General features: G+C 47.1%; 1 protein-coding gene across 2 annotated transcripts in view; it reads right to left on the bottom strand.

Annotated features, from left to right (window-relative positions):
• BICRAL (BICRA like chromatin remodeling complex associated protein) overlaps positions 1-10,950 on the bottom strand; it is an 83,655-nt gene extending 72,705 nt beyond the window's left edge. The window contains exons 1-2 of one of the 2 annotated variants that reach the window (XM_037052884.1): positions 10,859-10,950; positions 3,490-3,756 (exon numbers count right to left, since the gene is read on the bottom strand). The gene's annotated coding sequence lies outside the window, so the exon portion shown is untranslated. Of the gene's footprint in view, positions 1-3,489; positions 3,757-5,366; positions 5,453-10,858 lie in introns of those variants that run through there. The other variant, XM_037052883.1, reaches the window with a different exon arrangement.
• Positions 10,951-13,700: the final 2,750 nt, after the last annotated feature.

Below are 13,700 nucleotides of genomic sequence, written 5' to 3'. Positions count from 1 at the left end.
CTCAGAATGATATGGCCCAAGTCCCAAATTCCAACGCTGAAAGAGCCGGCAGCACAGCACAGCACTATTCCGAATGCACCTCTGTGGCACAGGGACCACCTGGGCAGCTTTGGCCTCATAGTGACTGATGGTACCTAGTCCGATATAAGGAGGTCCTGGGTGGGCCAGAACTTCAAAATTGGGAGGATTTAGGATCTAGAAGTTGAAAAGTCAGCTTAAAACTCAGATTGTCTAACACACTGGAGCTTGTGAAAAAACCAACTAGCCCTAACAAATAATGAAGAGGTGATGTTGCAAATCTCTAAAAACTTCTCCCCAGTGGATTCTAACGCTCAGATTTCGAAAACACAAGTTCAGGGCCAAGAACATGGCTTTTGGGATCCAATGTCAATTCTACCACTTAAAACTGCAAGATCTCAATACCTGAGTTAACATTAGTTCCTCCTCTGATAAAGAGATTAATAATACAATCAATATTGCAGCCCTGGCTAGTGTGGCTCAGTGGACTGAGTGCAGGCCTGAGAACCCAAGGGTCACCACTTGGGCTCTCGAGGGGCACCTGCCTGGGTTGCAGGTGTTCCCCCCCCACTCCCCCTCCCCCGTGGGAGAGGCAACCAATCGCTATCTCTCTCACACATGGATGTTTCTGTTTTTCCCTCCCTTCCTGTCTCTCTAAATATAAATAAAATATTTTAAATAAATAAAATAAAAATCAATATTGCAGAGCTGATATGATAAATGGAAACTAAATAAAGCACCAAGCACTGTTCTTGGCATACTATGTAGCAGACTTTTTTTTAAAACACAAGGATACACTGCTGCTACTATGTTACTTTTATTCACTAGAAATTAACTGTTTACTTTCCACCTCTGCGGACTCCTGAAGAGATCAAAGCCTTACAAACTTATTCCTCTTCCCAATAATCTTTTCAGTAACAGTTAAAGTTAAAACCTACGCCTCTCTTAATACGGAGCTACTAGAGGACAGATACTTACATGGATGCTTTTAAGGAAACAAAAGTGAGTCAGGGAACTGACAAGGGAACTGCCTTATGTCGGTGAGGGGCTACGGCAAATACGGGGCAGTTTTTCTATTTTGTTTGTTTTAAGAAAAAGAAAGGGGTTAAAGTCTCAGTGAGTCAAAGCAAATTTAATTTTCCAGATCAGAATTCTAAAACACTTTTAATTTCTACCGTTGGGAAAAATATAAAGGCCAACAAGAAGTTTCAAATCACTAAAACCCATTACCTTCCCACAATTTGACAACTACAGAAATGTCTCTCCAGGGTTACTTTAAAATACAACCAACTAAAAAAATAAAAGCAACGTAGGGTAGCTACACAGGACCACGTTACTGGAAGGCAGACAGCCACTGTCCTGGACTCATGCAATTTTGTAACCCGGTTTCACTCTACTCAAAAAATTAATTGAAAGGGATAAAGGAAAAGCCTCAACGCCCTTGCCCGCCGCCAGGACAGGGGAGACAGAGCCGTCCAGTTTCGGGCAGCAGGAGGGGTAACGGGAACCCCTCACCCCAGTGTTGGCCGAGGGGATGCGGGCTCTGGGAGGGTCCCCGTCGGCTGCCAGGCCGGACGGACGCGCAGCGCACCTTTCTTCAAACACAAGTGGGAAGGAAGAAACGGGATGCCGCAGCCCCTTCCCCCTCCCGGCCTGTGGCCCGGTCTTTTGGGCCTGGGTAAGGATAGGGCTCCGCAGGCCCCCAGCTCAGCAGNAACGGGAACCCCTCACCCCAGTGTTGGCCGAGGGGATGCGGGCTCTGGGAGGGTCCCCGTCGGCTGCCAGGCCGGACGGACGCGCAGCGCACCTTTCTTCAAACACAAGTGGGAAGGAAGAAACGGGATGCCGCGGCCCCTTCCCCCTCCCGGCCTGTGGCCCGGTCTTTTGGGCCTGGGTAAGGATAGGGCTCCGCAGGCCCCCAGCTCAGCAGTGCGTCCCCGACCCCACCGGCCGCTTTCAGCACCCGGAACGTGGTTCCCCCTCGCCCCGCACCTCACGGAGCCCAGGCAGGAGAAGCGCCCAGGAAGGGCGCTGCCTGCGCCGCTGGGGAAGATGGCGCCCGCGGAACAACTGCGCCACCAGCCCTGGCGACCGGCCAGGCCCAGCGCCATCTTAGCACCTTCCAACCGCCGCCACTACCCGCCCTCCGCAAAATCCCGCATGCGGGAGACTGCGGGGCGTGGACCGCAGCGGGCCCACGCACTCTCGGCCAAAATAGTGCCACCGCAGTCTCTCTCCTCTTCGGCCAGGCCGCGGGGCCCCCCCCTCCCCGCCCCGCAGGTGGCGCCTGGCTGGGCCGCAGGTCCTCTGCGTGTCGCGAGGGCTCGTCCGGGCCGGGCTGCGGGTCCTCGGCAGTGCTTCGAGGTCAGGCGGCGGGGAAGGGACAGTCCCGCCGGCAGGCGCGCGCCAAGAAGCGGGCCGGGGAGCTGGCCGGGGCGGGCGGCCGACCCCGAGCTCTGCCAGCTGCGGCCCGGCCTTCGCTCTCCTCGCTGCGGCCGCCCAGAAAAGCGGCGAGGAGAAAACCAGGATGAAAAATAAACCTGGACCCCGCCGCCGCCTCCCTCCCCACCCTCTCCCCTCCCCCTCCGAACACGCGGGGTCCATTTTGCCGAGAAGAAAGAAAATGCGATTCACACCCAAGAGCTTCCGAGGGAGAAAAGGAACGAGGGGGTGGGGGGTAAAACAGAGGGGAGGAGATTGGAAAAGCCGATTTTTCTTCTTCGTCCGCCGTCACTCTTGGCCCTCCCTGCCCCCTGCTCGCGGCCCCGCCGCGCCGTCCTCCCCTTGCCGAGCCCTACTCCCTCCTTCCCTGCTCCTGGCGGCTCCGGGGGGCGGAAAACACACTCACACTCGCGCACACAACTAATTTTAAACCGGCTCAATCAATGAGTCATTAAAAGGCTTCCCTCCCCTCCCTTCCCCACCACCAACCGCCACGCCAACCCCCTTCCCAGGCTCTCCCTCTCCCCGCTCCAGAAATTTGCATCCTCGGAAAAGGAAAAAAAAAAAAAAAAGGCGCTGGGGCCCCCACGCCGCCGCAGCGCCCCCGGCCCGGCCCCGCCATCCCCTGCCCGCCCGCGCCCGCGCCCCCGCCCGAGACTCTGAACTTGGTCTTCCCGGGCCCGGGCGGCGCTGGGAAAGGCATAAACACTCGATTCCCCTTTTCTCCGTGTCCATTAAACATCCACCCACCACCACCATCACCCACCCACAAACCCACCCCCCCCCAAAAAAAAAACACAGCCTTAGCCAATAGCTCTCTGGGCTGAAACCTAATATCCTGGTTTTGGCAACTCGGTGTTTAATTTGCTCCTCTTTCTTTTCTGTCTGTCTGGAGATAGATCTCCTCCAGTCCCCCCTCCCTCGCTTGTCCCCTCCCCGAAGGAAAGAGGCAGAGGAAGGAGGTTGTGTGTTTTTTTTCTCCTTGAAATTTTTATCACAAAATTATAATACACTCAAAGGGAAACTCACCGTCATGAAAAAGCAGTGCCTTGTCAACGGGGTTTCTGCGCCATCGCACCAGGGGCGGCGGCGGCGGCGGCGGCGGGCGCGGGGCGCGGGGCGCGGGCGCGGGAGCTCCCGGCCGAGCGGCGCCGGCCACACGCGCTCCGCTCTCTCTCTCTCGCTCACCCCCGCGCCGGGCGGCGGGCGCCCGCTCCCCGCGCCCGCCCGGCCTTCATGCTCTGCGCCCGGGCAAACGGTTCGCCTGCTCGTCTACCTCCAAACTCCGGTTCTCGCCTAGCAAAAAAATGTTAAGATTAGAATTTTTTCAATTAAAAGATTTTTTTGAAATCAAGGTCCAAAGATGTTAATTCCCGTTTCCTTTGGGATTTTTTTTTTGTTAACTTCAGAAATGTGCTGGTTTATTCAAGAAACAGGTTTATTTGACTCTTTTTAAAAAATGAATATCTACAAGATATGTGCTATTCTCCGCAGGCGTCCTGCGCGCACACACACACACACACACACTCACACACATAGAGTCCAGTTCTAGCTCGAAGTAGGGAGGGTATTAAAAAAACATTTGTTTAGAACTCTAATTAGAACAAGCCCCATTAAATACTTTTTTACATGTGCTTTAAAAAATAACACTAAAAGGTCACTTTTAACTTAGTTATTTGGCAAATAACTGATTCTAACTTTAAACTGTACTGAGCTTTCCTTTGCAACACACTCTTTGCATTCCCAAATGCTGTAAAAACCTTATCTGTGAAACCTGTATGTCAACACTAAAGAGACAAGACAAAACAAATTTAGCGGCCAAGATAAAGGTGAGGAAACAAGTCACTCTCAAAACATTCAATTCCTATTGTCTTCTCTTTCCATGTAGATAGATATCCTTTCTCACCACATTTGTGGAACTTTCATTACACAATCCCCCATCTTCAAAAGGGATCTACCCAACCTTTTAAGTGTAATTAACACCCATTTTAAATCTCAAATCTCATTGTTGAGAGTCTCCATAAATCATCTAGCTCACTGAGAGTGTTTAAGTAAATTTTAACTATGACAGTGTGGATTGGGAGAGGGTGCCTTTGTGGTCTAGATGATCTACATTTATTTTTCCTGAAAATGCCCACAAAAATATAGAAGAGGGGGTTGTTGTTGTCTTTTAGTTTAAATAAACATCAAGGATAGATAAAGGATGGATTATATAAGTGTGTGATTCAGATTTAAAACGTACATATGTGAGCCCCTGAAATGTTCCAAATTATTTTAAAGCAGTTTATAATGCTTGTAGCAACGGGTTCTGTGATGAACAGAATGCTCACAACCATGTTCTTCAGATACTGAGTGGCTTCTAAGTAAAATTATTCCTAGATTTAAATTATTTACATGAAATTATTGTTTAGTTTCTATATCCCCTTAGCATCAAAAAAGGTAATGATAGCGCACCTTGCTTGCTTATATAAGGATACTGTAACTATACTACCTTGCACAAAATAAATGTAAAGTTTGGCATACAATGTTATATTCCAGATAGATCTTTTTAAAAAACAAACCATATCTTGTTCTAGTAACTGCCACTCTGTCCTTCGCAATGTATGCGTTGTATTTAGACATTCCTTAAAAATACATTCAGCAGTTTTGTATCACGGTATCATAGAGGTGTTTTCTCACATGTGTTTCACAGGCAGCCAAGGCCTTCCTGGAACAGTAGTCTTTGCATAAATTAGCATATTTCTCTATACTTGACAGTTGGACCAACCAGTTTTCTAATTGGCTTGGGAAAATTTTAAACATGCTTTAAAGTGCATTTGGATTGGCTGGAATATAATTATAATACCCATTTTGAAGAATTACATTTCAAAAGAGTCCATAGACTATTCATCGCAATTAGGACCCACCAAGCAAGTTTCACAGCTGCTGCTCCACAGCTCCAATGAAATATTAATGGGTCTCAGAAAGCTATTCTCCCAAGTTGGCCAAAACCCTGAAGAAACACAAATCTGACTTTGAAAGATCACCAAAACAAAAAACAAAACAAAAAACCCCCCAAACCAACAGCATGAATTCATATGCCTGTAAAGACTGTGGGTTTTGCAGGCTTTTAAAAGAATTTCCAAATATAAGAGCACTGACATTTATCGAAGGCCTACTAAGTGCCTCCTATATATATATATATATATGAGTAATTAATATATATATATTAATTACTGGCTGAACCTTCATGGAATCCTGTAGAATAGCTTAGTTACCCTGATTTGGCAGGAGTCTCCTAATGGCTTTGGTAACTTGTCTGGGGTCATTGGTCTGGTAAGAGCTGGTGGGGGAAACCCAGGTCAGGTTGATTCTAAAATTCACCCTCTCTCTTCAGGCTCTGAAAAGGATCTTGGAAACAAGCAGTCTTTGCTGTTTTAATATAAACAGGGTTCAGTGCTGTGGTATAGGCAGAGGGAGCAACCCTCTACTTCATGAAGACCTAGTTTGAGAATGCCAGTTGTCAAATCTCATTTTAAACTTTGAGGGATTGCAAATTATTGGGGCAGCACTGGGGAGAATTTCAGATTCACCAGGCACCCCCAAAATTGAAATCATTTAATATAACAAAACAAAAAACAACTTCTTAATTTTTCCATGTGATTAAAAACTTAATGCTTTAAATAAGGAATATGCCTGTGTATATAAAATTTAAGTTATTATTCATATAGACAGGATTTTGGTATCTAAATATTAAGATTAGAAAACTTTTAAAGAGGAAGTTTCTTAAAATGGCTTAACTATATGCAAATAACTTTAATTGTACTTCATAGAGTTTAATTATGTACAATGAAATGGTCACTGTTTGGTTCCTATCTGTGTAGGTGACCTAGAAAGAAAGATGATTGGACACAGGAAAGAAAAAAAAAGGGGAAGTAATTATAGTTGAAATATTCTAGCCTGAGCCTGAGCCTCCAAATAAGCAGGCCCAGTGTCCACATAACAGTTAACAGTGTAACTGCTTTTGGGTTTTTTGTGGGGTTTTTTTTGCATTCTCTCACCAAATGTTTCCCTTTTCAGTTGGCTATTCTCAAAGGGAGTGAATGCAAATGCTAAACCAGATGTGTACAGATCACAGAAATCCTCAAATACACCAGATGAGTCAGTAAGTGCTCTATGCAGTGTTTGAGAAATAAAAATGTAAGAATTCTCAACATGCATTAAAAAGGCACACACCTTTATTAGTACCCCTAGAGGAACTTAGGTACCTACCGGGCTGTAGTGCACTTGCTCTGACTGGCCTGGGTTCAAACTCCACCTTTGTCACACACCAGGGGAATGGCTATGGGTAAGCCACTTCACCCTTCAGTGCTTCAACTTCCTCATCTATAAAGTGGGGATAATTACAGCACTCGTGTTTGAAAGTTATTTTAAGGATTCAGGAGCTAGAGCATGTAAAGTGTTATAATGGCGAGTTATTTTACTTGTATGTCAAGTTGAACCACGTGACATCTTCCCATGTAAATTCTGGTGGCGATCTCAAGAGATTCAACCTCCTGTATCTCTCTTACATATCCTTCCTGGGTAGGAGGCTCCTCAAAGACTGTTCCATTCGTAAGGGCCTAGCAGAGTGCTTTGTACATAGTTAGCTTACAACCAATACGTGTATGATAAAAGAGAAAAAGTCCCATCCACGAGATGTGTAAGAATACAAAAAATGAATATGTCTCTACCTCTACACCAGGGTGGGCAAAAGTAGGTTTACAGTTGTGAGTACATGAAACAGGGTTTATTAATGTATTATTTATTAATTATTGTATCATTTCCCTATATTAGGGGAGTAAGTAGGTCTCCCTGAACTGCATTAAGCCATTATGCAATTGATCACAGGCAGTACAGCCTACGGTTCAGAGTTCTCTCCTGCCCTCCAACAGTTAGAGCTTTATCATCGCCACTTCCTGGCCCTATGATCTTGCCCCTCCTTTTTTTTCACTTCGCTTGGTTCAGTTTCCTCATCTGTCAAATAAAAGTAACAATACCTGTATCTCCAGTTGATAGGGAGACACTAAGTGACATTAGGTATAAAAACTCTGGCTTTAGTGTCTGCTATAGAGTAAATACTCAGTAACAGTTGCTATTACTGTTGTGATTAATACTATTATTAGAAGCAACATGGGATGTTTTCAAAGCAGTACTGAACAAGCAATTGGGTTGGAGAGGTCACAAATGTTTTCAATACTTTGCCTACATTTTTATTTTAGTTGATACATAAATAAACACTTCAAGTCATCTTTGTAGAGACTAAGGCTAGCTAATCATGACATATTTCAAGCTGGTTATTTTCCTGACAGATTTTAAAATAAAAACCTAACTCCTAACAAGCTTCTAGCACAAGGATAAGGAGTACACGCAGAACTGTTTTTTAAAAAGAGGCATTCAGCACTCCCACCGGCCTTGCTGTCTTCCACATCCAGCCTGCTTCCCCACGGAATGTGAGGGGGAGGACACTCACCAGGTTAGGACGGTGCCACATGCTGTTGGAAGGCATAGCTGGGAGGTGCCACTCACCAGCTCCCAGGCCCCAAAACAGAGCCTCCCTTTCCACGCCCTGCGCTGGGGCATGGTGGACTGTAGTCCCACAGGCTGTAGGGTGCTCCTGTAAAGCACCCTGAGAATTTGGTGAGAAAGTCAGCCTCTGAGATGGAGTACCCATGTAAAGGGGCTTGCCCAATAAATGCCAGTGTCCTTTTTGAAAATAAAATGACCAAGTGGTAAGACATCCAAAAAAGGAACCACCCCACAGAGATGACTTGTAAGTTCAAGTTGAAGCAAAAACAATTAGTAGGTTCTAAGTAGGTACTAAAATATATTCTTAACACTGAAGGAAAAAAATAAGCAAGTATAACCTCCATAAGCATTTTGATCACCAAAATCACTAAAGAGCCACCTTCTCATTTGAGTACAGGAAAGCTAATCAGATATTTTAAGAGTCCACATGAAATATTCCTCAGACCACCAATTCTCTTTCTCCTATATCTTTTAATTACTAGTTCTATTTTCCAGGTACTCTGATACTGTAAAAGGTGACGACATCCTGAGCAAAGGTGCAAGTACCCTTGTTCCCAAAAGGGTTCACAACATTGGCCTCACTGTAAATCGTACTGACCAACTAGCAGCTGGGTGTATTTATCAGTCACTTGTGGGTTAGATTAACCCGAGTCAGGTCTCAGACAGTTGGGAGGAGGTTGTGTAGAGAGGGGTAATCAGAGCAAAGGAAATGTGCGCCTGGCAGGCATAGTTCCCATGGGTTTTGGTGGGCACAGATGATTATTCCTTCCCACCATAAGCACAAACCAAAAGTCAAATAATCATTTCCCCCCCAGAACACGATCTTCTCCCTAGTCTCTGTGCTCAGGGACCAACCCCCGCCCCAGCTATTTTAGGGTTGTCTACGCTTCCTTCTCATTCTCTCACCTGCCTTAAACCATGCCACCCACTTCCGAAACCTCCCTCAAATCCGAGTCCCTCTTTTCCACCAACTGCCTTCATCCAAATTCAGGTCCTTATCTCAAGCCGGTCTCCCGATTTTAGTTTCAGTCAACCAATTTTCTATCTGAGTCGCCTTTTGTAAAACACGGAGCTGGTTGTGCCACACCTCTGTCAGCACCTCGCTGCCCAGAGCAGCGTGTTAGAATACAGATTCCCAAGACCGAACCCATCATCAGAGAAATGGAATTTTTAAAAAGATTTTATTCATTTATTTTTAGAGGGGGGGGGAAGGGAAGGAAAGAGGAAGAGAAACATCAATGTGTGGTTACCTCTCACACGCCCCCTACTGGGGACCTAGCAGGCAACCCAGGCATGTGCCCTGACTGGGAATGGAACCAGCAATCTCTTGGTTGGCAGGCAGGCACTCAATCCACTGAGTCACACCAGGCAGGGCAAGAAATGGAATTTCGGAGGAGAGCTGAGGCATGCTACTTTTAAGGTTAATTCATTAGCTCCACCTGTCTCCCCAGGGCCATCTCCAGCCTCTCCTCCCCGAGTACCCTGTGGTCCAAACCAGAGAATACCCTGACCCTGAACAAACTGGTCCACATTTGGGCATATCCTTTGCCCTCTGCCTGAATGCCCTTCTTCCTCTGGGGCAAGTCCGCCATTCTCCAAGGCCCAGCTGAAACGCCAGCTCCTCTGGGAATCTTTCCTTCATCCCCAGCAGCAGCGGTTTTCCAACATCTTGGCCTAAGATTCACTACCAAGAAATATATTTCACATTGCAATGCAATAAATATATAACTGAAACAATGGCTTAGGAAAACACTAACTAAACTCTTTCCCATGGAGGCCATGACTGGTGTGGCTTAATGAGTTGGGTGATGTCCTGAAAGGCAAAAGGTCACTGGTTTGACCCCCAGCTGGGGTACCTGCCTGGGATGCCTTTTGATAGATGGGTGTGAAGTTTCTCTCTCACATGGATGTTTCTCACCCTCTCTTACTCCCTCCCTTCCTCTCTCTTTAAAAATAAGTAAGTGAAATTCTAAAAATTGAACGTACTACAGAGAATGCAACTTGATACATTTCATTCTATTCTATCTCACTTAAAAAATGCTGTTAGTTACCTTGTAAATGGATTTTATGATCCACTAATGGAGGTGACCCTCGTTTGAAAAATACTGCTTGAAGTGAATAAACGACTCCCTCTCTGTGCACGTGATACTTCTATTATACTATTTGTCACAGTCACAGGAATTATCTGTTTACAGTCTGTCTTCGCCTCCCTCCCAAATACACACACCACACCCAAGTCAGCATATCCTAGGGCACTTACACAGCCATGACAAATGCAGAAATGAAAATACCAGTGAAGGGATAATTTAAGAGCTTTTGCTCGTGTCTATTTTTTTTTCTTTTCCCAGTATGGTTCACAGCATAATTCATCGGCGACTCCCAAGAGGCTGCTGGGCCTGGGAACCACGCTGGCTTCAACCCTTACGTTAACAGCAAATTTTAAAAACAGCCATTGTATTTCAGTACAATTTAACCAAAGATTTCCCCCCTCAAAAATAAAAACCATGTACAAGCAAAACCAACCAGAAAATATTTTGTCAGATTACTGGCTTGCCAAAAGAGTGCAAATGCGGGCAAGCAAATCTCTTAACTTCAGTACGATCCTTAGAAGCAAATATTCAAAAACCTCAAAACCCTCCTTCCGTACCACTTCAGAAAGGCACCCCCTCCAGCAGGGCCGGTGCAGACGGATAGGCCTTTCTGTCTGCACTGCCTAAAGCTCCATTTCTCACTAGGCTGTCCCCGTCAACACACACAAACGAAAAAAAGTAGAAAAACCAAAAAGAAACCAGAGCAGCTAAAATGAACCGCGGTGAGGAATCCGGGCGGCAAGTTCCGGTGCGAATTGTACCTGCGATGGAGCGCGGGCGAGACAGCGGCCCGCAGGGGGAGGGAGCCTTTTTCGGCGGCACGTGGCTCCCTTGACAGGAAACCTGCCTGCAACACCCCCCCAACTCTGCACACCGCTCATTCGCAGCACCGTCATTTCTGCGATGCTAATTTGCTCAAAGTCCTCGGAAACGTACTTGGAGTGGTTCGATGAAAAGATACCGTAGGCTTGGTGGGGGCAGGGGGGTGCCAGACATCAAGTGTCACTGCAGTGCCCTGGGGGCCACAGGAGGAAGAGGGCCTTTCTGGCCAAGGAGTGGGAAAGAGGAAACACTCAACAGCTGGGTTTTAAAGGACGAGTAAGAGTTCTCTAAATGTGGGGAAAGAGGGGGAGGGCTCTGGGGGTCGCTGAATATAAATGAGGTAGGTGGGGGCTGTAGCTCATGGCGGGAGTGTGGATGACTCCAGGCTGCGTTCCACACTGCGGGTCACAGTGCAATAGGTTGTGAAATTTGTGAGACTGTGACCAGCTTTCATGGAAAAGTGACGTAGCTTAGAATAGAAACTATCCGGCTACGTGGCAAGTAGTGACTATAAATTTGTGAAATTTGTTTCTGTTATAAATGTGCCTATGTATGTATGTACGGGTTTGTGATATAAAATACATTTCTTTTTTAAAAAGATTTTACTTCTTTATCTTTAGAGGGGAAGGGAAGAAGAGAAGTATCAATGTATGGTTGTCTCTCGTGAGTCCCCTGCTGGGAACTGGCCTGCAACCCAGGCATGTGCCCTGACTAGGAATTGAACTGCGATCACGTGGTTCGCAGGCCCGAGCTCAATCCACTGAGCTACGCCAGCCAGGACTAAAATATATTTCTTACTGTGGGGGTGATTAAAATCTTTTTTTAAATCTTGGCAAAGGGACACTTGAGGACAGTTAAATAAGAGACCACTATGAGCAGATTTGAATTCCAAGAGGACACGTGTCCTGGCGGTGTGAAAGACAGGTGGACAGAGGAGAAGGCTCTGGGGACAGAATGGTGGTGTTTCCTGCACGCCCCCCCCCCCACCGTGCCATGTGAGGGGCTCAACAGCAGAGACCCACGTCACACGGCCCTCAGTTCTTGGCACAAGACACACAGTGGGCACTACTCTCTGACTGAGTCTAGTAACGCATCTTCAAGCTGACCCCCAACGAGCCTCACCTCTTGGTATTGTCACTGTATAAACCCCCTCCCACACTGCGCCAGGGTTGGTCNTGGGGACAGAATGGTGGTGTTTCCTGCACGCCCCCCCCCCCACCGTGCCATGTGAGGGGCTCAACAGCAGAGACCCACGTCACACGGCCCTCAGTTCTTGGCACAAGACACACAGTGGGCACTACTCTCTGACTGAGTCTAGTAACGCATCTTCAAGCTGACCCCCAACGAGCCTCACCTCTTGGTATTGTCACTGTATAAACCCCCTCCCACACTGCGCCAGGGTTGGTCTGTGTGACCAGTGAAGTCAGGCAGAAGTGACTGTCACTTCTGAGGTTGGTGTACAAAAACCTTCAGCTTCCCTCTTAGGTTCTTCCTCTCCAACACTCGCTCTGGGGGTAGGGGTGGCAGTGGCCACACCATAAGGACGCACCGTCCATGGAGAGACCCGAGTGTTGAAGAACAGGCCTATGGCCCATAGTCAGTGAGGAACCAAGACTTTCTGCCCGTCCTGGACCCAGGTCACCCCTCAGACCACCCTTCGGATGACTGCAAACCCAGGGGACAGCTTGACTACAACCTGAAGTCAGACCCTCAGCCAGAAACACCCAGCTCAGCTGTCCCTGGGCTCCGGACCCACGGACCTGAGAGAATGAATGCTCGCCGTGGCTGGCTGCTAAGTTCTAGGGGGACTCCGCCCAAGCGGGGTTATGCAGCCACCGACAACCAACCCACTGGTCTGCTCCTGAAGTCTCAAAGAGTCAAACGATAACAATATATTGTTATCGTTATCCATTGTTCACTACTGTTTTGCTGTTTCAGAGTCTGTCGCATCACATCTTCAGCTGGACTAGGTTAAGGAAAAGCCCCAACCCAACCTAGACCAATCAGAGTCTCTCCTGTGGTATAGAACTTGGGAAACTGGGTCAGCTGTGGGGAGCAGGCTAGAAGGTTGGAAAGACTTGGGGTCAAGGCCATCATGCTGGGGCACTTATGATGGGACCCTGAAAGTGGATAGAAACAGAAAGGCCAGTGTAACAGGGAGGAGAAGAGATTCTCACTAGGTGTAGAGGAAGGGAAGAGGGGAAAACAAAGAACCTGATCATTTCTTTTGAGATGGCTGCCATGCCATACATGGGGGTTATGGTGGGGCGGCTGGACGATGGAATTACATTTATCAGAGGAAGGAGAGCAGGATGCAGAGGAGAGGTGTGGGGATGGAACCCTGGGCCTAGGGACTTTCAGGGTCCAGAAAAGTTGGAGGGTTCCGTAAACCTGACGGACCTGACTCCTGCTCAGGGAACGACAAGGACAACGTCCCAAGCAGTTCACGATGCTGGAGGAATACGCCTGCTTAGGCCTCTTAGGAGGCAAATTAAACAGCAAAATGCACGGGTGTCTCAGATCAAGACTACATTTTTTCCCCTGAAAAAGTAACTTTGCTTTTTAAATTCTCTGGCCTCTGAAACCCATCTGCTTCACCACTGGCTGACTCCCCTGTAGTCATCCCGCACGAAGTGAGAAAATTAATGACGTTTCTTACAAAGATGGAATCTAACATTTCATAAAGTTAACATACTATGTATAGAAACATTTAATTAAAAATTCATTCATTTTCATTCTACAAGTTTCCTTTTGTGAATTTTTTGGTTTCTACACATTTTC

This window comes from Sturnira hondurensis, unplaced genomic scaffold (assembly GCF_014824575.4).
Source record: "Sturnira hondurensis isolate 20B ecotype Veracruz unplaced genomic scaffold, ASM1482457v3 Scaffold0000880, whole genome shotgun sequence".
Lineage (NCBI taxonomy): Eukaryota > Metazoa > Chordata > Mammalia > Chiroptera > Phyllostomidae > Sturnira > Sturnira hondurensis.
This window is presented reverse-complemented; position numbering and strand designations above follow the sequence as displayed.